We start from the raw sequence: 25,152 nt of genomic DNA, 5'->3' as shown, positions 1-25,152 counted from the left end.
AGGTCTTGGCCACCTCTTCTCCCCCCTCTTCCTCGACGAATGAGACATGTCAAAACTGTGTTGATAACTTCCGGAGCCCGCTCTAAATGCAAGCCGTCATAGCTGATAGTATGGCATAAGACCATCCATAGGCCAAGCGAACAGCTGGGTGGACTACGTCCACTGGAATTGACTCAAAGGAATGCGTGGGAACCACACATCTCTTTAGACATAACATCAAGTAGCTAGCGAGCAAGGCTTTTGTCAATATCACGAATCCGACTCTATGATGGTACGGCTCAAAGGTCATTCCAGCCTTGAAACTATCTTCATCATGATTAAGGTTCTTTGAATCACCGCTCTCGAATATTCTCCTCTCTATCTCCGCTGGATCGCACTCCTGCAGTGATAAGATGGCTTGTCTCTTATCCTCGTTTTGAGGGAACAAGTAATCTACTCAGTTCTTGTGGCTGATGTCTGGTGTCCTTTTATTCTTACCCTTGTGGTCTACCAATCCAAAGGTATCCAAGCAAATGTGATAGTGGTAGAAAAGCTCCCATTGAGTCTCCACCACCTGAGGGGTGTAGGCGTTAAAAATTACCTATGGGTTCCTACATGTAGCTAAAGATAGAGAGAAGATGATGAACATCATTATCTGAGTCGAAGAGGATTATCTAACGTTGACAAGAGAATGAACTGAGTCGACGAAGCGTATGAGTCAACGGGACGACAGAATAGCGAAGAAACTATCCAATCAGGAATTACATTTCACTCATGAAAGGACAAACACCACTCTTGCCTTGCCCATGGGAGGTTATAGATCTCTTCTTTGGCTTTCTGATGCATTTTGAATCGCGTCATTCTGAGATCAGACCGTGGAATTACGGCAAAAACAGTCAAAAGGGGGGGAAATGATGTCTCGGCCAAGGCCAAGATACGTTTGTGTCTCAGCCTAGCCGAGACTGTCCAGGCATGGCTGAGACTGTCCAGGCCTAACTCGGAATGTCTAAGCCTGGCCCGGACTGTCCAGGCCCGGAAAAAACCGTTTTACGCCCGTTTTCTCGTTGTTAACTGCCTTGATTCTGATCCAAAGCCTCCCCAACTAATTTAAGGTTATCTATAAACTTGGTTAAGTGGTTACAACTGAGGATAAGATTAAATCATTCATTCTTATCTGAAAATAGGGCTTCTGAAGCCTATAAATACAGCCCTAGGGCCTTTATTTGCACAGATCCAAAATTCTAAAGCCTCGACGAAGCCCTGTCAAATTAAGGAGTGAGGAGCAACAAATTTCAGAGAGGAGGTAGTGATCTTAGCAAGTTCTTCAGTATAAAGAGGAAGAGTTTGAGAGATCTGCACCCGTTCATCCATTTTCTTAAGATAGTACCTAGCTGCGATTATCGAGAAGAGTGATTATCTCGCTTTGCCGAGATAGTTACTTTAGTTTCTTGTTTCCTTTGTGAGGAAATAAAATCTATATTTGATCTGATCAGTCGGTGGTCCACGAATAAATCCTAGCACAGGCAAAGAACCTACGTAAACAGCGAGTGATAAACGTCCGTTATGTGTGCTTTCAGAAAGTTGTAATTTTTTTATTTTTATTTGTTGAGATCATTGTAACGACTGAAGTTGTGATGAATCCATTAATGAAAGAACCAACTTACCACAGTGGGAGTCAACAGCCTTGCTACCGAGGCTGTCGTGTCGTAGCTGCTGATCAAAATCCCGGTGAAAGAAAAGGTCGAATACGAGTTCGATCAGCAAAAGCTCGAGTAGTATGTCTCCTCCTCCTCCTCCTCCTCTAGATCTTCCTCTCCCTGCAAGCATAGGAAGACCACTTCCGTGAAAAAGGTTAATTGGCCTTCAATTTTGAAAACTCAGGGTGATAATCATCACCTGAATGTTGTTGAAGACTCCTCTCTAGCCTCCAAGGAAGCTGGATCTGACACTCGTGACAACTCCTCAAAGGTCACAGAGATACCCGTCGAGGTCATACCAGTGCCTACGAAGAGGGATCGCCAGAGACGCTGCCAACATCTTGCCCGCCAATTCACCAAAGCTTTGGAACAGGTGAACGGACTCTGTTACCAAGTGGATCTACAGTTTAGAAGATGCCAAGTGGCTAAACCATCTCCGCAGCAAGCATCGGGATCCTCCTCCCAACCGCCGACTAACAAATGGGTTCTTGTTTAAAGAACCGGTTCTCTTCTCGAGGAGCGCATCTAGAAGCATCGTACACTTCTTGCGCATGCCCGGATCCTTGTACAAAAGGCACAAGAATTGTAAAAAGATGAGGTGGTCAAAGAACCACCAAGACCTAAGCAGGTTTGGGTGCCAAAGGCTAAAATAACGCCTCTACCTGACAAGAGACACCAGTCATGTCTCTCACTCAATTCCAGTACCAAGGCTGCTCTCCAGCCTTCATTAATTTTAGATCCCGCTCCTCCTACTCTCGCACCTCCGGTGAAGCCCTATGGCATCGTGGATCTCTCCAAACTTAGGATTCCGTTAAAGGATGCCGGGGTCCTCTACACAAAGATCGAGGTGAAACTCCTGTCAAAGAACGCTTAGGACCAGCAAACAAATCCCGAGTGACTCTTTAGACTGGGGGACATACACGACCTCCCAACAAGTCTATTCTTGTAACCACCCGCTTAGGGGTGCATGCAGAAAACAAGGAGCCCGTTAGGGTTTCACCCTTACAAAGGTGTTATTCCAAACGAGTGACTCCTATGAACGCCAACAAGGAGTTATCTAATCAGATGAAGATGCGTCGGACAAATGACAATGTTATACCTGAAAGAACAAGTGAACAGCCGATAGGTTGCTCTGGCTGCAACACCAACGAGTTGTACTATCAGACTGGGGGTGAGTCTTGAAAGAGAAATACCCAAGAAACGGACTCTCATTGTCCTTGTAAAAAATTAATCAGGGCATTATTATCAGGATGTAGATACCCCAAGAATGCTCTACATAGGGTCTCGGTAATCGAGAGGATCTCTACTAAAGCATCCAGACCTAAACAAAGGCGCTTCCGTAAAAGAAGATCAGCCGGTCAGGGTGGCGAACTTCCAGAAGTCACCATTAACATGGTCGATAAGGGAAAGTCTACATGACACCTTAGTCCCGAACCTTTCCTGGAGGTATCCCAGTGCATAACTCGGCTACTGTCCGAAACTATCAGACCAAGGGATTATCGAAGAATTCAGAGAGGGCATTCCTCAAATGATGAAACATCAGATGTACATAAACTATGTAATCGCTTCTGATAATACGACGTCTAATGCGGGACGGACTCGAGAGGCACTAATGATCACTGCTGAGCAGATGGCTCAGATCCTTCAAGAAGCATTGACTAAGCAGAAGGAGAATTTCGAAATCGAGATGGAGATAGTTGTACAACGGGTTAATGATTTACATGCCTAGAAACTCCAAGAGTTGTCAAATCAGCACGATGAATCTAGTCATCACCATACTACCAATCAGGTAGATAGTGACTCAGAAGTAGAGGAGAATATCAACACTGATACCTCTCCCAATGATAAAAATGTTGAAGATGGCCTCAACGCTGGGGTGGCCCCACCAACAACACCAACACTGGGGGTGGTCCCACTATTCCTCTTTAAGGTCGCCCGAAGAAAGATGCACGCGAAGATCTAAAGATGAAAGACCTCGAAAGCAAAATCAATGCTTTGATTGTTAGACCCTAATGCCACTAGGAAAAAACCCTAGAGGGGGGGTGAATAGGGTTTATGCTAATATAATCCTATTTAAATGCTAATTAAAACTTATTAACAAATATACTCTTGCAAGATAGATATACAACTAATTATGAGCAAGAATATGCAATATGAACAAAGGGCTATATCCTAGCAATAAGATATACGATGAGATATATGCAAGGATATACAAAACACTCAAGGGCAAACAAACTAAACTAGATAGTGGGTTATATAAACAATGAGCAATATACAATGGTGACATAAGATATGAACATAAAAAATAAGTACGCCAATGCAACCATAAACAAACGATATGTTCACGAGGTTTGGTCCCCACGACCTACGTCCCCACTCCTCACCTCGAGGAGATCTCCACTATCACACTGGGTTTTCTATGCTTATCCGAAAAATATTTACACCTCACAATATGGTTTCTAGCTAACCAAAAACTCTACACACTCGGTTATCAAGTCAACCGACAACTCTCACAAATCCTCACAAAGTACATACACAAGCTACAACGTCAAGTGTTGGTCCTCACGTATCGACTCCCTCAAGTGCTCGGAATTATCACCTCTCACTAGGCCACTGACGCCACGCCTCTCAATATCGACTCCGTCCTCACCACACACTCCTCTCGGTGTAGAAGTGTATTACAAAGTGAACTTTACAATTTAAGCACACAAATATAAATTTGTTCTCTACAATAGATGAGAATACAATGTAGGCTCACACTCAATGTCACACAAACTCCACAACCTAAATTATACAATGTATGAAAATACAATAAGCTCAATGGTTGTGTGTGTAAACAATGTGTAAATCAAAACTAAACTCAATTATGAAAATCTAGCTTATAAAGACGATAATCAATAAACAATGTAAATACAAAGCTAGAAATTGAGTTTATAAATCTTCTCTATAGATAACAGGAGAGAAGGAGAAGAGTTAAATGCTCAAACACCAATAGATGAACTCCACTTGCTCTTGTGAAATTCTCTTCACAAACGAAACTCTTAAACAAGGCTTAAACACCTTTAAACAAACTTAAACAAACTTTAAACCTTTGTTAAACTTCTTAAAACATTATCTTGAGTTGTCTTTCAAAGATGAGAGCAAGGGGGGTATTTATACCCATTCAAAACTTCAGCAAAAACCCCAAGAAAAACACCAAAAACCCATAAACAAACAAAATAGAAAACTAGCCGTTACTGTGCAACGGCTCTTTGATAAGTCGACTTATGGGTCGACTTATGAATCGACTTATATGAGTCGACTCAGCAAAAGAAAAATCACAATTCTGCTGCACTTCATGAGTCGACTTATGAGTCGACTAATGAGTCGACTAAACATGCACAGACCTGAAGTGTACAGAAAAACTCAACTTTAAACTAGGTTTAAAATATCAAATAAATTCCAAAAATATAAAACTTTGGAAAATAATTGTAAACATGATAATAAACATGTTACAAAAACTGGTTTTCAAAAAGGACTTCCCAAATATAAAATATCATTATTTTTTAAAATAGTCCAAAAACATGAAAACTAAACATACATGTTTTTGACATTTGACTTAAACAAACTTTTGAAACTCTACAAAATGATTTTATAGATATAAAGAAAGATGTAAACTATTGTTATGAAGTCTATAAACAATGAATATAATATTTTGTCAAATACAATAGAATATGAAACATATGAGTATGTATATGAATATATATTTGTTTTATATCTATGAAATTAAACCAAAACACAATAATAAATATGAAATATGTAATTTCATATTTATATAAACTTGGAAACCAAAACATGCATGTATATAAATATATATAACTATATATATACATAGAAACCAAATACGTGTGTGTATATATGATTGAGCTTAAAGTACCAACACACATGATATAAACCTAAACTAATGTTACCCAAGTTTGATCTTGATCTTCAATAAGCTTGACTTTGTACACATTACGGATGAAGCTAGAACTTGGATCTTCAACTTGAATTACATAAGCTTCACCACTATTCTGCCAACCTCCATTGGATATGATCGTTAAAGCGCAATTCCATCCATCCTCCAACTTGTTATTTGTCTACAATAAATAAAAAACCACAGACACTAGACAAACAATATTAGTGGTAAATTGTTTATTAAACATCATCAAAACAAGAAGGCCAACAATCTCCTCCTTTTTGATGATGACAAACAATTTACACAAAAATATATATGCATGATAGAAATGAATATATAAATTTGAATTATCATGCATATAAACAAGAAATGCTATACTCATGATATTTCTCTCCCTTTGACAACATCAGAAAGGAGGAAACACCAAGAATGAAGAGAGCAAAAGCTCCCGCTATCAATATACATGGGTGAGTATAAAAATATTAATAGAAATAGGGTATGGCTCCCCCTATCAAAATGTTTTATGGAATATATGCAATAATGATCATGGCAAACCATATATGAGTAAGAGCATAGATATGCTAAACGCAACTCACATACAAAAAGATAATGAGAACACATAAAGTATGTCATTATGAAGATATGTGTCTCAAAGCATTAGTTTTTAAGACAACCTAATCAAAAAGATTTATGAAATCAAAAAAGAGAAAACATGAGAATCATGCAAAAAGAGTTTTCAAATGAAAACAAATCAATCAAATAAAATCATAAATCAAATAAAATCATATAAAAACATAAAATCAAACCATCATTGATTTTCAAAAATCAAGAGAGGCAACTATATCTAGCTCTTGAGCTAGTATCAACCCATATCGACATTTTAGTATCCAGTAAACAAGATTTGGGAATAAACACTCAATAAACCTGGGGGTTGCTCAAATATAAAACCTCTCAACAAAATCAAAACAAAGTATACATATCAAAAAATGATGTTTGATCAAGAAAGGAAATTTTCTTTAAGAATTTTGATCAACCCATATGAAGAATACATTATAAAGCATATTTAAATTTTGAATCATCTATTTGTGCTATATAATGATCTCATAAGTACAAACACATTATTGAAACATACACTTCTCATAAATAAAGTCAACAAAATGAAAACAAGAGAACTGATGAAAATAAGTTGTTTTCATTTTCAAAACATGTTTTTGAAAACATGTTTTTCAAAACCACATTTAAAAAAAACACATTTTTCAAAACCAAGACAAAGAAATGAAAATATCAATAGCTTGGTTTTAAAAAGGATTTTCACACCCAAGTATTCTTGGTGCTGGATTGTTTAGGGACATAACCCTTATCAATTAAGCTCAAAGCCCTAGGGTTATGAACCTGTTTAGGCGCATGTGGTGCACGAACACGGTCATAACAAAAATTACTCAAATGACCCTTCCGATTGCAATAAGTGCAATAGAAAGGAAACATTTGCTTACGTTGACCAAACGGTTGTGCACGGGATTCATTTGCAAAAATAGATGGTCTTATAAATTTATTTTGCAAATGAGAAACATTTTTAAATAATGGTCTATTTGGAACATATTACAACTTAGAAGCTTTTTGCATATCATAACAAAATTTTGCAAGATGTCCAAATCTACCACAAACATCACATTTAAAACATGTGGTCTACTAGAAACATTTGGCAAACAAGATTTTCTTTTCAAATCAAAATAATATTTGGCCAAATGACCAAAACGACCACAAAGATCACATTGATACGCATGAGCATGCTTATGATGTACTTTATGTGCATGTGTGTGTACATGTGATGAAGAAACTTGATGAGATGCATAATAAGCATTAGTATTCTTATGTTTGTGTGCATCATAGCAAAATTTAGCAATATGACTTTTTCGGCGTCAAATTGAACACTTGTAAACTTTGCTATATATGTGCGCATAATGAGTGGATGATTTAGACTTGGTACACATATCCACAAGTTTCTTATGATTAAAAATGCATGAATTAAGAGTTGAATCTAAAGAGGTAATACGATTTTTAACATCATTCAACTCATCATTAGGCACATATGCATTAACATTAGAAATAGAACATAAATAGTCATTTATGAAAGAAGCAGTATCATTTTGTATGTTCTTTACTTCTAACATGGTATTATTTTTAACATGAGATAAGCTAGTGATGGATGAGGTAAATTTTTTATTTTCTAAATTTAACATATCATTGTTTTCTTTAAGCATAGTATTTTCTTTTGCAATGACATCAAATTTGGACACCAGTATCTCATGATCGGATTTCAAATCTACATGCTTGCTTTTTAAATCTATAAAATTATTTTGCAACTTGGTGTAGGCACGCATTAATCTTTCATATGCACAAGCGAGTTCATTAATGTATATATCACTATCAGATTCTGAATCGCTTACTACACTAGGGCTTATCGCCTAGTGGCCGTGTGCACGATGAAGATGAAGCTCCACATGAATTAGAAGCAGAATCCTCCAAAGTTTATCAGATTGCCTCCAAATTCCCTTGATGTACTTCTATAAGTTTCCACAATATGTAAGCACTATCAAAAGAATCAATCTTGTTAGAAAAGGATAAGCCAAAAACATCAATTAGAAATTCTAACACAAGCTTGTTCATAGTAAACATCTTTTTATCATGATTATTCCACTTGGATTTCTCTAATGCGGGCACAATATAAGCATCCTCAATAACTTCCTATAAATCAATATTTTTAGATCTAACAAATAGTTTAAATCTAACACACTATTGGGCATAGGAAAAGTTATTAATCCTAGGAGCAATATTAATGGCATAACCAAGACTAGGTGCACCGTACATGTCCATGATATAAATATGTGCAAGCAAGATATAAAATAAAATCACAAAACTAGATTAGCATAAAGATAACTTGGATCTTTAACTCAAGGTGATTAGACCTTAACTCAAAGAGCACCAAGCTCTGATACCAATTGTTAGACCCTAATGCCACTAGGAAATAACCCTAGAGGTGGGGGGGTGAATAGGGTTTATACTAATCTAATCTGATTTAAATATCAATTAAAACTTATTAATAAATATATTCTTGCAAGATAGATATACAACTAATTATGAGCAAGAATATGCAATATGAACAAAGGGCTATATCCTAGCAATAAGAGATACTATGAGATATATGCAATGATATACAAAACACTCAAGGGCAAACAAACTAAACTAGATAGTGGGTTATATAAACAATGAGCAATATAAAAAGGCGATATAAGATATAAACATAAAAAATAAGTACGCTAATGCAACCACAAACAAACGATATGTTCACGAGGTTCGGTCCCCACGACCTACATCCTCGCTCCTCACCTCAAGGAGATCTCCACTATCACACCGAGTTTTCTACGCTTACCCGAAAAATGTTTACACCTCATAATATGGTTTTCTAGCTAACCGAAAACTCTACACACTCGGTTATCAAGTCAACCGACAACTCTCACAAATCCTCACAAAGTACATACACAAGCTACAACCTCAAGTGTTGGTCCTCACGTATCGACTCCCTTAAGTGCTCAGAATTATCACCTCTTACTAGGCCACCGACGCTACTCCTCTCGGTATCGACTCAGTCCTCACCACACACTCCTCTCGGTGTACAAGTATATTACAAAGTGAACTTCACAATTTAAGCACACAAATAAAAATTTATTCTCTACAATAGATGAGAACACAATGTAGGCTCACACTAAATGTCACACAAACCCCATAACCCAAATTATACAATGTATAAAAATACAATAAGCTTAATGGTTGTGTGTGTAAACAATGAGTAAATCAAAACTAAACTCAATTATGAAAATCTAGCTTATAAATACGATGATCAATAAACAATGTAAATACAAAGCTAGAAATTGAGTTTAGAAAACTTATCTGTAGATAACAAGAGAGAGGGAGAAGAGTTAAATGCTCAAATACCAATAGATGATCCCCACTTGCTCTTGTGAAATTCTCTTCACAAACGAAACTCTTAAACAAGGCTTAAACACCTTTAAACAAACTTAAACAAACTTTAAAACCCCCCCCCCCCCCCTCTAGGGTTATTTCCTAGTGGCATTAGGGTCTAACATTGATGTCTGCTCAAGAGGTAAAGAAGACCGGCATTCCGTGTCTTTATCTGAGGGAGTGAGAATTGATTCCGTATCCGACGAAGTTCAACCTGATTAACTTCGCGTTATTCGACGGAAGGGGTTCATCCATTAAACACTTGATTTACTTCAAGTCCCATCTAGGCGTTATTTCAGGCAATGAACCTTTGATGGTACAATTATTCGTGGGGACCCTTCACGTAGCCGCCTTCGACTGGTACTGCCATCTCAAGCTGAGAAGTATCAATAGCTGGGATGACATGAAGAGCATGTTTCTCGCCAACTTCTTTGATGATGACACGGAGGGGTCAATCGGGACACTATTTGATGAGAAACAAAAAGACGGATAATCAGTTGAAAACTTCGTCAAACACTTTTGGAATAAGGTGATGAACTGCCGAGATCCGATCACGGAGGAATTCATCCTCTAAACATGTCATAACAACCTTTCCTTGGATATGCTAGAAGCTATGGGCATCGCACCATCCAAGACTTGGAAAGAGTTGAAAATACGAGGGGAGCAAGTCGAACGCTTCCTCAAAAGGAAGAAAGCCGAAAGAGGTCAACCCACGACTACTACTCCAAAACAAAACTTCACCCCTCGTGGTAAAGGGAAAATGCAGGCGAAAATGGTGGATGCAAATCAAACATTCCAATTGCAACCACAAGAACAACCACAATAACAAGCGCCCAAGCAGCAATCGCCTCAATGGCAACAATGACCTCCAAGTCAACAGAAGGCTTCAGAGCCAAAGTTTCTGAAAGAATACTCCTTTAAGGAAGATGAGGTCCCTTGTATTTTTAAATACTTGTTAGAAAATAATAATATCAAGCTGCCTCCAATTACCGATCATAAGGAAGCTAGGAAGACTACAGATCCGTAGTACTACGCATTCCACAGAGCAGTTCATCATCCACCAAGGCGTGCTATACTCTTAAGGATAAAATTTAAGCCTTGATTGACATTGGGATTATCACTGCAAAACAACCCAAGGAAAAGAAAGTTGGTGCAAACGCAGTAAGCATTAGTTTCGTCTTTGTTCCCCTCACGTGGTTTCAACCAGAACCTATGACAAGGGTAGGGATGAGGATAATTAATGAGGATCCTCACGGATAATGCCAAAAAGGACTAGTACCACACACGGCTCCTAACGGTGAAATTCTTTGGGTTCATCCTAGTCTACTTCAAGATGAGCAATGGATAGGATCCTCCTCCAAGAAGAAATCCAAATCCAAAGGCAATGGAAAATCTTGTCGTGCTACTACAGCTATTCCAGAAGAAAATGATGAAGGAATCCCTACCTTCCCACCTTCCAATGATGAGCATGAAGCTTTTGCTACTAGTAAAGAACCGGTCTTTTCCACTAGAAGTGGAAATGAATATCGCTTTGACTAGTCTAAGATGGCCGATCAGCCAGATAAGTAGGGAGTGGTTATGACCACTCCCAATCTTTCTGGAGAAACTTCTCGACAACAGTCAACCTATAAACAAAAGGAGACGATAGCCAAGCAAAAAGAAACATAGCCCCAGTATCAAGAGGTTCAGAACCTGAAGCAGTCTCGTTTCAATCGTCCGATTGGAGGAGACAAACCGGGGAATTCGAACACCTCATGCCGCTTTAATGTGATGGCCCAACTGGATAACATCCCAGTGAGAATAACTTTATATGAGTTATTATGTCTGTCTAAAGACACCGGGAGGCCTTGCAAGAAGCCCTGGCCAATTCTGATGTATTCCTCACTCAGATCAAACTGATCCCTGAAGAACCAGAGTCGTCAGCTCAACATTGTAACCTCGCGGCCAAACAATTCTCGTGCGTCACTTTCACTAAGGAGGACATGCAAGTAAAGAATTCGAAGCATGACAGACTATTGTATTTCACTGGATACATCGGTTCCAACATTGTCAATCGGATCCAAGTCGATTCGGGTTCCTCTGTCAGCATCATGCCACTTCAATTGATGTATAATCTCGGATTCCCCACCAGTAAATTAGCTTCAACAAGTACCGTTATCTATGGATTTAACACCAGTAGGTCCAGACCATTGGGTAAAATTCAGGTAAAGTGCTAACTTGGAGATTTGAAATCAGAAGTCACATGTTACATGATCGACGCAGAGACCTCCTATAACTTACTTTTGGGTCGACCCTAGATCCATGGTAACCTGATATTTCCTTCTACCCTCCACTGGTGTCTCAAATATGTAGAAACTAATAATGAGTTCAAGATGGTGGTCGCGGATAAGTAACCGTTTAAGGGATTGGAAAACTATTTTACCGATTTCCTTCTTTACGGTGCTGAATCCAACACAGAACCATCGGCCCAAGGCACTGACAACGAAGAAGAGGCTAACACCAAGCCTGGGCTTGATTAAAATCGAGGTTTTGTATTAAATAATATTGTACCCTTTTTAATTAGTCTTGATGGTGGAGAATCATCAGATGGTAGTTGTAATTGGCAACTTGCCGAAGAAGCAATAAATAACGATTTAGAGTACTCGCCTTCTCTTGATGAGCTAATGAAGGGATTATACTATGATCCCGATTTACACATGCCGTTCCCATCATCTTGCGTGACTAAGAAGCATATCTAAGACTCATTCGGAATGACCATTGTCATTCCTGCCAAGAAAAAGGGTCAGAAAGAGATAATATACGGTAAAGACGAGATGTCTCCAATGCCGAACCATTTTTTGAGAGATGATAACAATGATGAAAAGCCTGGTCCTCACCTATCCAAGTATAGTCCAGAAGCATGTAAACTCATGAAGAAATAGGGATACAATCTTGCACTTGGAGAAGGACTTTACTTTGGTCGAGGTCCTCGAGTTCTGACTAAGGTTGCTTACATCCCAAAAGGAAAACCTGATAATTACTACGCACACGGAAGGGGCCTAGGCTATGTCTCCTCATCCGATGACGAATGTTGTTAGCAGATTAGAAGTCAATTGGCCAAAGATGAAAATCCATCCGATTCTTCGGGTTGGGACTCCGACGTCAGCATCGGAAAGGTGTTCAAAGGGTTGATGTTGAATATTGCCACAGTCGATCCCACCATAATAGAGGAAGACGATTAACTGCAGGCTTAGGAAGACCCATGGATCCACCACCTGAATATCCAATATGGTGACTGATTCAAGCAAAGAGAGCCTCCCACCGAGGATAAAGCGGTCCAAGTAAACATGGGTAATGAAGCCAACCCAAAATCAATATTCTTAAGTGATAGCCTTCCACAAGACGAGAAAGCAGAGTTGATTGCTCTCATTAGAGAGTATATCGATGTTTTCACCTGGAACTACAAAGACATGCCAGGACTTGTTTCGAATGTGGTGATGCATCATCTTAACATCAAAACGGATGCTAAACCCATCAAGCAACAGCAAAGATGGTTTTGTCCGTAGATTATGGAGGCAATTGAGGCTGAAGTCAAAAAGCTTATCAATTCAGGCTTCATTCGGGAAGAGCAACATCCTGATTGGTTTGCAAACATCGTTCCGGTTCTAAAGAAGAATGGGAAGATTAGGATCTGTATTGATTCCAGAGACCTGAACACCGCATGCCCGAAAGACGACTTTCATCTCCCTATCACAGATATCATCATCGACAACACGTGTGGATTCGAGAGAATGTCATTTATGGACGGATTCTCAGGATACAATCAAATCAAGATGTATCCAAATAACGAGAAAATATACTACTTTTAGAACACCTCTCGACGTCTTCTGCTACACAGTCATGCCCTTTGGCTTGAAGAACGCAAGCGCTACGTACCAACGAGCGATGATGAAGATTTTCCAGGGACATCTCCAGAAGACCATCGAATGCTACGTTGATGATTTGGTCATTAAAATCCGCAACAGAGACGACCACATTAAAGACTTGAGGACAATGTTCGATCTCATGCGAAGTCATCAATTAAAGATGAACCCTACCAAGTCTTTCCTTAGAATGTCCAGCGGCAAATTCCTCAGATTTGTCGTCACCACGAAGGGCATCCATATTGACCACGACAAAGTGAAGGCAATAAATGAATTGCAATCCCCAAGAAACCTCAAGCAACTCAGGGGACTACAAGGAAGATTAGCTTACATCCGGAGATTCATCTCGAACCTGTTTGGGAAATGACAACCATTCTCGAAGCTCACAAAGAAGGGTGCATCTTTTATCTGGGATGACGCCTGTCAGAAGGCATTTGAAGATATCAAGTCATATCTCCCAAATCTTCCTATTCTCGTAGCACCAAAATTGGGTAAAACATTCTTGATTTACATGAAGGAAATGAACCACTCGTTAAGTGCTTTGCTTGCACAAGACGATGACAACGATCACGAGCAAGTAATATATTATCTAAGTCGAACTTTAGTAGGTGTCGAGTCTCGGTACCTAATGATCAAAAATGAATGTCTCGTTTTGGTGTTCGCCATCCAGAAGATGAGACACTACCTCGTCGGGTAGATGATTTATGTTATTTTGAACATTAATCAAGTTCGAGTATTCATGACACAACCGGCCTCCATGAATTGGCGATTGGCAAAATGGGCCCTCCTCCTATCCTAATACGACTTGCATTTCAAGCAACAGAAGTTAATTAAAGGACAGGCAATTTGCGATCTTCTGGCAGGTAACCCTACAGCGGATACAAGTGAATTACACAAAGATTTGCCTAATGAAACCCACGAAGTTAACACTACCTTACATCAATAGGTATGGAAATTGTACTTCAACGGGGCCTCCCGAGTGACCAATACGGTAAGCTCTCCTGGTAATTCTAGAATTTCTGTAGGAGTCGGAGTTGTCCTAGTTTTCCCAGAGAAGCATGTGATACCTCAAGCCTATTCATTGATAGGGATGTGTTCCAATAACATAGCCGAATGCAATACGCTGATCATTGGACTAAGTTTCACCAAAGAGCTGCGGGTTGAATACCTTGAAGCTTTTGGCGATTCTCAACTAGTAGTCAACCAAATACGTGGAGAGTACACAGTCAAAAACAAGTGGTTGATTCCGTACCATAAAGTGGCCGTTGAGATGGCAGACTCGTTTGAAGGTTTCTACATCGAGTACGTTCCACGTCTCCAAAATACGTATGTAGACGCACTGGCGATATTAGCAGTGTTTCTGGCACAGCCTCCCGACACTAAATAATTGGTTACCCTAAGGACTCACCAACTCTTCATACCAGACTGCCCCTTGGATGCAAAAGAAGCGCACGCGATCAGGATTGAACTTGAGCCTCGAGATTAGCGATTTCCCATTATCGACTATGCCATGCATGGTATTCTGCCTAAAGACATAAAAGAAAGAGACTCGGTCTGACGAAGAGCACCAAGATTTTATTATAACACGGTGACCCAGACACTATATTGTCGCGCATATGATGGTTTACTACTCTGATGCCTTTCAACCAAAGAAGCAGAAAAGGCTCTCAAAGAAGCGCACGACGAAACTTGTGGTGCACATCAGCCTGGTCCTAAGCTCTGTGATCGTCTCAGAAGAATGGGATATTAATGGCCAACCATATTCAAAAATGCAGTTGATTATGCCCGACGGTGTCATGCGTGCTAGATACATGCAAACTACATGCACCAACCCCCGGAGCATTTACACCCTTCGGCCACTTCATGGCCATTTGAGACATGAGGAATGGATATCGTTGGCTCTATTTTCTCACCATCGGTTAAAGGCGACCATTGCATCTTGGCGATTACTGATCATTTCTCCAAGTGGGACGAAGCTATTCCGCTCAGAGAAGTAAAGACGAGCAATATCACCGTTTTCATCAAACACCACATTATTTATCGATATGGTGTGCTGAGGCAAATTGTGCATAACAACGACCCCCAGTTTGTTAGTAACGCCTTCATCAGATTTTGCAGGAAGTTCAGGATTGAAGAAGTTTCATCAACGACATATAATCCTACTGCAAACGGATTGGCTGAGGCCTTTTACAAAACAATCATAAAGATTTTGTCAAAATTTGTGAGAACTAACAAGCAAGACTGGGATGATAAACTTGGCGAAGCTCTATGGGCCTATTGCACTACAGTCCACACGCCTACTGGTGCAACCCCGTATTCTCTGGTGTATGGATATGAAGTTGTCCTCTCGTTAGAGATTTAAGTTTCATCCCTGCATATTACTTTTACAACGGAGATGAAGACTAATGAACAACATCGGAAACGTCTTGAAGAACTCGAGGATTTAGATGAAAAACGTCTAGAAGTTCAGCAGCAGATTCAGTTCTACCAAGCCAGAATTTCCAGGGCTTTTGATAAGAAAGTCTGACAATGGAGTTTTAAAGAAGGAGATTTGGTCCTTGCCGTTCGACGGCCGATGATCCTTAATTCTAAGAAGAAGGGAAAATTCTAACCCAAATAGGAAGGACCGTTCGTGCTAGAAATGATTTACTCGAATGGCGCCTATCGTCTGGTCACTCAAAACGGTGATAAGCTTATGATGCCAATAAATGGGAAGTTCCTAAAAAAGTATTATCCGTAGTATGTTTGGGATAACCTATGTAACGAGAAGTCCTGTAGAACGCTATTCACGGTGTTCCTAAGGATAACTTAAGATCGGCTGACTATCCAAGATCAAAACTAATTGTCTGGATAAGTCATTCTTAATCATAATAAAATAATGATTAAGAACCTCCTGCTGTATTTTGGAGCCTTCTTTCGTCGAGATAAGATTTGATGACCCCATTCGATCAATCTTTCCTCACGAAACCCCCACAGTTAAGTTGTGGAATGCTTGATGACTTGTGATCCTCTACCATAAAATCCCTCATCGATCAAACCAAATGACAGTGAGCCAATCAAATTCTTCGTGGCTAAATCCACACAAACTCCCACTGTGTCCAAGCCTTTGACACTCCCACTGTTGAGGTCTAACGTGACACCCCCATCTTCGAGTTAAGTCATTATTACTTGATATCAAAAACCCCCACTGAGTGATTTGTGCAAGTTAACATTCCCATTGTTATCTGTATTTTCTCTCCCACTTTTTTTGGTCAAACCTTCCTATAGTTAGGACCAAAACCAAAATCCCCTCTCGATTCCTTCAATGAATGAGAGATCCACTTTCAAAACCGAAATTTCCTTTCGATAAACGAAAGGCCTCCCTCAAGTTGAACGATCAAGGCTATAAAGGTTAGGGTCGTCTCAAATCCCCACTTGGTTAAACCTCCCCACAATCTACACCAAAGTTGGGATTTTATCTCGATTAATGAGAAAGTCATCTTCTGATTGTGTAACCAATCCTATAAAAGTTAGGGTTATCTAGATCTTTTCAATTCTCGGAGTGGAGATCCCACTCTTAGTTTCACCTTCCAAGATTCTCAAAGTGGAGATCCCACTTTTAGTTTCTTTTACGTCATGAAGATAGAATATAAAATTCTTCCTCATTAGATTTGGGAGATAGAATATAAAATTCTTCCTCTCGCGCATCGAGTTCGTCTTTACCCCAAAAGAAGATTTGGAGATAGAATGTAAAATTTTTCCTCTTCGGATTTGGGAGATAGAATATAAATTCTTCCTCTCTCGTATCGGGTTCGTCTTTACCCCAAAAGAAAACCTGGAGATAGAATATAAAATTCTTCCCCTCCAGATTTAGGAGATAAAATATAAAATTCTTCCTCTTCTGATTTAGGAGATAGAATATAAAATTCTTCCTCTCTCGTATCGGGTTCGTCTTTATCCCAAAAGAAAACTTGGGGATAGAATATAAAATTCTTTCTCTCCCGTATCGGGTTCGTCTTTGCCCCAAGAAAAGACATAATCTTTCCACACAATCGAAATCCATGTCTTTGAGGGATGGGGGATTTTATCTCGAACCCTGAGTAGAGATAAGTCTACGCCTAACACGCGTTGCCATTTAGTCTTTTCTGTGAAAAGGACATCAGGATTCGTGCATTGAGAAATTTATCTCAATGGTCAAACCTAGATAAGTCTACACCTAATACACGCTACCGGGTTATACGTTCCTATGAAAATGGCCAAGTCTACGTATTCAACATCATAGCAACAAAAATTTATATCTTTGAGGCATGGGGGATTTCATCTCGAACCCTGGGTAGAGATAAGTCCACGCCTAACATACGTTGCCATTTAGTCTTTTCTGTGAAAAAGACATCAGGATTCGTACCTGGAGGAATTTATCTTAATCTTCAAACCGAGATAAGTCTGCGCCTAATACGCACTGCTGGGCTGTACGTTCCTGTGAAAATGACTAAGTCTACATATTCAACATCGTAGAAACCAAAATACATGTCTTTGAGGCATAGGGGATTTTATCTCGAACCCTAAGTAGAGATAAGTCTACGCCTAACATGTGTTGCTATTTAGTCTTTTCTATGAAAAAGACATCAAGATTCATGCCTGGAGGAATTTATCTCAATCCTCAAACTGAGATAAGTCTACGCCTAATACGCACTGTTGGGTTGTACGTTCCCATAAAAATAACCAAGTCTATGTATTCAACATCGTAGCAACCAAAATCCATGTCTTTTATGCATGTGGGATTTTGTCTCGAACCCTGAGTAGAGATAAGTCTGCGCCTAACACACGCTGTCGGGTTGTATGTTCCCGTGAAAATGACCAAGTCTATGTATTCAAAATCATAGCACTAAGTATAAAAGAATTCATTCATTTAGCATAACGTTACATGTGAAATGGGTTTCAACAATTCACATGCTAGCTCGATTCAAACGGTAATCGGTAAAGGCACATCAAATCTGTTGATGGCTGAGGGTTTGCCAAAAATCCTATGAGCACCCCGTAAGGGATGATTAAGTCTATGTATTCAAAATCATAGCACTAAGTCTAGAAGAATTCATTCTTTTTTCATAACATTACATGTGAAATGGGTTTTAACAATTCACATGCTAGCCCTATTCAAACAATAATCGGTAAAGGCACATCAAATCCGTTGACGGCTGAGGGTTCGCTAAAAATCATATGAGCACCCCGCAAGGGATGATTAAGTCTATGTATTCAAAATCATAGCACTAAGTATAAAAGAATTCATTCTTCTAGCACAACATTACATGTGAAATGAGTTTTAACAATTCACATGCTAGCCCGATTTAAACGGTAATCGGTAAAGACACACCAAATTCGTTGGGGGCAAATATGGCTCTATATGGCAATGACCCTTCACCCGAAGGACAAGGTATCTGGGGCGGATGTTCACCAACCACTGGAAGTAACGGTAATCGGTAAAGGCACATCAAATCTGTTGATGGCTGAGGGTTTGCCAAAAATCCTATGAGCACCCCGTAAGGGATGATTAAGTCTATGTATTCAAAATCATAGCACTAAGTCTAGAAGAATTCATTCTTTTTTCATAACATTACATGTGAAATGGGTTTTAACAATTCACATGCTAGCCCTATTCAAACAATAATCGGTAAAGGCACATCAAATCCGTTGACGGCTGAGGGTTCGCTAAAAATCATATGAGCACCCCGCAAGGGATGATTAAGTCTATGTATTCAAAATCATAGCACTAAGTATAAAAGAATTCATTCTTCTAGCACAACATTACATGTGAAATGAGTTTTAACAATTCACATGCTAGCCCGATTTAAACGGTAATCGGTAAAGACACACCAAATTCGTTGGGGGCAAATATGGCTCTATATGGCAATGACCCTTCACCCGAAGGACAAGGTATCTGGGGCGGATGTTCACCAACCACTGGAAGTAACCCATATCAAGAGAGGTCTGACCGGTCTCTGACTTCTCTTCATCAACTAATACATCGTCATAGCGTCCTGAGAAATGAGAAAAATCGTTGAAGAATTCCCAACCCTTATTGACTTGAAGCTCATGCTTTGCATCAGTAAAGTTCTTTGCAAACCATCTGCTCTCCTCTAATGACTATAATAGAGGAACTGAAGTGTCTGCAGAGCCCGGTGCTGACACCAACTCGGGATGATGAAGGACGAGCCATGTCATCAGGTATGTATAGGGGAACTCAACCTTCACAAAATGAATTTCGTCGATAGTTTAGACCCCATATATGTAAAGTTGTCAACCATATATCTGAGCCCACAATGCATACTGGCAACCATCACCGGAAGTAGAGAAAGGTCCTTCCTATGAGCAAGCTGAACAGTCGGGAATAGAACCTCAATCGGCAAAGCATCGAAAAACTGATACGGAACGACGCATTTCTTCAACTAAATGGTGAGATACCCCGCCAGGAGAGTCATAGGCTTGATACGCTTCTGCGCATGCTACAAAAAGGACCAAAACTTGGTCCCTATAGAAAAAGGACTCTCGACAGCCGAAGAAGTAAATGACTAGGCGCCAATCACCGCAATAAAGTTATTAATCGCTAAAGGAGTCAAAGGAGCTAACTCACGAATGACTTCACCAGAACTATTCTCCAAATGCTGAAACAAATAATCGACAAACTGCTTCAATCTTATTTGTGTCCTCTTCTTCGCTAGTGAACAACGCTGATCAGGGTAGTGTGGTAATAACAGGTAAGATCCCAGAACATGTCATATATGTCGGGAGAGGCCCTCTTCAACTGTCTCAGCTACCAGTTCGAAGGAAAATACTCTTGATACGGGTGATTACCCATCAGTAGCCCGGAAACCTTCTACATATCATGAAGAGCCAATCCTAACTCTCCATTGCGGGTCAGGAAAGTGTTGGTATCAAGATTGTAAAGCTCTAATAATGACTGGAAATGGTGTTTGCTGATTTGTAAGCTGTACATGGTAGCGCGTACTGGAGCATACAATCCACTGTGCTTTAGTTCGTGCTCCCAGCGCCCAAGGACATAGCACGTCATGTGAGTCCACCACTTCCTAGGGGGCGAGTGAACCCAAGCATAGCACCTGAAGTCTCTCATGGGAGTTTCCTCCTAAGTCAGGCAAGACAATTCCTCACTGTGCTGGCGGCTATCGACACTTCATCTAGTGGTGTCATATCAAGCCCTAAAATTCTCGGTTGAAGACCACGAATATAGTTATATCCATCTGAGTTCAGGGTCCTATGATGGGTAATGAAGCCACAATGAACCCGCTCATGATCATATGTAAGATGCCAAGGCATCTCTCGTCCCACGGCTTGCTTCTCCAAGTGTGAAAACGAGTACTGGCGAGGAATGGAAGGGATATATAGGGGACTTCCTTCATCATCATTTAGGCAATACTCATCATCAATGATCAATGTATTCAGATCCTCGACATGATCACCAAACAAATAATCTGGCTTCTTCAGAGCTTGAGTGGAGTTAGAATCTTTAGTAAGCGGAGCATCTGTGATCTGCTGGTGCAATATACATTAGCAGCAAAGGTCTCTCCGCTATTACCACTTGTCATGTGAAGTGGGAAGCTACCCGCTAGGAACTAAACTGAAACAAATAACACACAACCAGAAAGATTATTTCTAAGATAAAATGAGCAGTTGAACTCACCTGGCAAATTAACGAGATAGGATCACTGTTTGGTCATATCGGTGAGACGATTTCAACTGTTTTACACAAGAGGGAAAGGTACATTGCCGTGCAAATAACGTGACAATATACCCCACCCTACTAGCATAATACAGCATCAAATGGCCCTATATGCCTAAAAATGTGTATTGGCCAAGCAACACACGCCTCTCAAATCTTCAATCCCCACGAAGGAGGATATCAGCTCTTCCCGATTGACTTGCTAAGGAGACAAATGAGGGTGCAACATAATCTGAAATCGTCCTAAGTGTCTGAAAATGTGAATCGGACAAGAAACACACGCCTCTCAAAGCTTCAATCCCCGCGAAGGAGGGTATCAGCTCTTCCCGATTGACTCGCTAAGGAGACAAACAAGGATGCAATACACAAAATGCCAAAAGTTATGAAGGCTCACCCCCGTACGAAGAAACTACAAGAGCCTCCTTCTCATTATGTTGAGAGATGGAGTGACTCCTATGAAAGCGCGATCGTCGTGGAGACATGGCTAACCTGCAATGAAAATCAACGAATCACATACAAGCTCAAATTCAAGAACCCAAAATTAAAAAAGGAAATTATGAACTTTAACTAAAAATCCTAAAAATAAAATGAGATTTTACGGTTAAAGTCTAATTAAACCTACGGGATCCATACATGCCAACAACGGGTTCAAATTGCATTCAAGACCCTCACAATTAATTTTGGGCAAAATACCTAAATTACCCCTCATGCCCAAGGCTCAATGTTAGCCATGAACAAACCCCCCAAAGTTTGGCCCATTCTACAAATAAGCCCCTTCAAGAATTCGACCACTCTTTTGCACATAAGCCCTCTCCAAAATTTCGGCCATAAACCCACATCCACTCCTCACAAATTTCGGCCATGGATATACAACCCAAACTTCTAAAATTTCAGCCCCTTTTTGCATAAAATCCCCTCAAAATTTCGGCCATATATGCAATATAACCCTGCAAAATTTAGGTATGATCAAAACCCATCATTCTCATGCCCAAATTTTGGTCGTAAGTCCAAACCCACAATCAAGTTTCAATCTGACCACAAAACTCATGAACTTACAAATCAAAGTTTTAATATTTACATCTAAACCCATAAGTTCTTGAAACAAAATTAAGCATACAAGTTGTGGGGAAGGTTACCTAGATTCCAAGCTTGAAGAAGAAGAAGAACCCAATGCCAAAACCCCTAAATCTTGGGGATGATTTTCGGCCAAATATGAGGGGATTTAAAGGCAAAGTGTTTGAAGCTTTTAAAGTCCTTGGAGAGGAGAAGCTTGTGTTTGGATGTTGTGGGTTTGGAGGAGTTCTAAAAGAAAGAGTTTGAGGAGGAAGAGAGTTTGAGAAAGAAAGAAGAATGAGGGGAAAAGGACTCACGGTTTGGGGAGGCAAGTTGGAAAAGTCCATTGTTAGACCCTAGAGGGGGAGTGATTAGGGTCTAATGCTAATCTAATCTGATTTTATGCTAATTAAAACTAATTCATAAATTATTCTTCCAAGATAGATATACAAGTGTTATAAGCAAGAATAAGCAATATGAATAAAGAGATATATCCTAGCAAAGAGGTAATATATGCAAGGATATATAAACTAACACAATGGTGAAATAAACATAAACAAGATAAGAGTGATAGTGTAAATAAACAATGCAAACACACAATATGATCACGGAGTTTGGACCTTTCGTCCGACGTCTCCGCTCCCCACTCCCGGGGAGAAATCTACTATCACAACCGGGTTTTCTACGTTCACCCGAATAACGTTTACACCTCACACTCATGTTAGACCCTAGAGAGGGGTTGATTAGGGTCTTATGCTAATCTAATCCAATTTTATGCCTATTAAAACTTACTAAAGAATTATTCTTGCAAGATAGATATACAATATGATATGAGCAAGAATATACAATATGAATAAAGAGATATATCCTAACCAAGAGGTATATGATAAAATATATGCTAGGATATATAAATTAACACAAGGATAAATAATCTAAACTAAAGATACAATTGTGATAGGGTAATATAAACAATGCAAACACACAATATGATCATGGAGTTCGGACCTTCCATCCTACATCTCCGCTTCCTACTCCCGGGGAGAAATCTACTATCACAACCGGGTTTTCTACGTTCACCCGAATAACGTTTATACCTCACACTAGGTTTTCTAGCTAACCAAAAACCTTACAATCAACACTCTTGCAATCCCACTCTACACCCTCTCAAGTGTTGGTCACAGACGTGTCTCCCTCAAGTGTTAGGAATTACAACCTCTCTCTAGGTATGTTACCTACCCCACTCCTATTACAACCTCTCTCTAGGTATGTTACCTACCCCACTCCTCTTGGGATGATCCCCGACTCACACCACACTTCTCTCGGTGTACAAGGGTATTACAAAGTGAACCTCACAATTAAGCACGAATACAACAATAGTTGTTCTCTACAATAGATGAGAACTCAATCAAGCTCACTCTCAATAGTTGCAACTCTCCACAATCCAATTATACAATGTATGCAAATACAATAAACTCAATGGTTATGTGTGTAAGCAATGAGAAAATCAATCATAAACTCATTGTAAACCCTAGCTTAATGAAAATGATAAACAACAAAGAAATAATACAAAGCTAGTATTGAGTTTAGAAATTCTTCTCTGAAAAACAAGATGGAGAGATGTAGATTGAAGCCCAAACAAGATTGATTATCTCCTTAAACTCTTGTGAAATTCTCTTCACAAATAAACTCTTAAACACTCTTTTAAACAAACACAAAACAAACTTTAAAACCAAACTATACTTGTTATAAAAACTTTATTAGATATCTGGTAGTTGGGGTTTTAGGGGTTTATATAGGAAGAGAAACCAACAGCCAAAACCCCAAAACAATTCAACGAAAATCCCAGAGAATCAGATTTATGATTCTGTACAAATAGAGCCGTTGGGTGATCGGCGGTCGACCGTGGGAATTTCACGGTAGACCACGAGCAGCACAAAGCCAAAATCTAGGCTCTGGAAAACATTTAGTCGACCGTGGCGGTCGACCACAAAACTCTCTGGACTTCATCCGGTCGATCACCACGGTCGACCGCGAGTCATCAAAAAACATTCTGAGTCTCTGCACTCAAGGCGGTCGACCGTGGCGGTCGACCGTGGCGGTCGACCGCAAACTGATACTAGAAATTGACAGGTTTTAAATAGTTTTTCGATTTTAAAACCCTATTTAAAAATATCAAACAAATTCCAAAAATTATAAAACTTTGGAAAATGATTGTAGACATGATAATGAGCATGCTATAAAAACTAGTTTTTAAAAAGAAACTCCCAAATAAAAAATATCATCATTTTGTAAAATAGTCCAAAACATTAAAAGGTAAACATGTGAGTTTTGATATTTTAGCTTAACCATGTTTTGAAACATTACAAAATGATTATATAGACTTAATAAAAGATGTATATGATTGTTATTAAGTCCATAAACTAAGAAAACAATATTTTCACAAAATTGCATATTTTACAAACATTTCAAAAGTAAATATGATTTCATTGAACTAAATAAAATTGATATTGATGAAATCATATATATACATGTAAGTGTGAAACAAAAATATGTTTTCTAATTATATTCAATCGTTTCATATTAAAACTTAAAAACTATCAAACCAAAACATATATGTATATATATAACTATATATAAAACCAAAATGTGTATGTGTGTATATGATTGAGCTTAAAGTACTAACACACATAATATAAAACTTAAAACTAAATGTTACCCAAGCAATCTTGATCTTCAATAAGCTTGACTTGGTACACTTGCAGATGAAGCTTGAACTAGAATCTTTAACTATGAATTACGTAGGCTTCACTCCACAATTCCGCCAACCTCCATTGGATATGATCGTGAATGCGC

Source organism: Asparagus officinalis, chromosome 5 (assembly GCF_001876935.1).
Source record: "Asparagus officinalis chromosome 5, Aspof.V1, whole genome shotgun sequence".
NCBI classification, from domain to species: Eukaryota; Viridiplantae; Streptophyta; class Magnoliopsida; order Asparagales; family Asparagaceae; genus Asparagus; species Asparagus officinalis.
The sequence above is the reverse complement of the archived record's forward strand: the minus strand, read 5'-3'. Positions refer to the sequence as shown.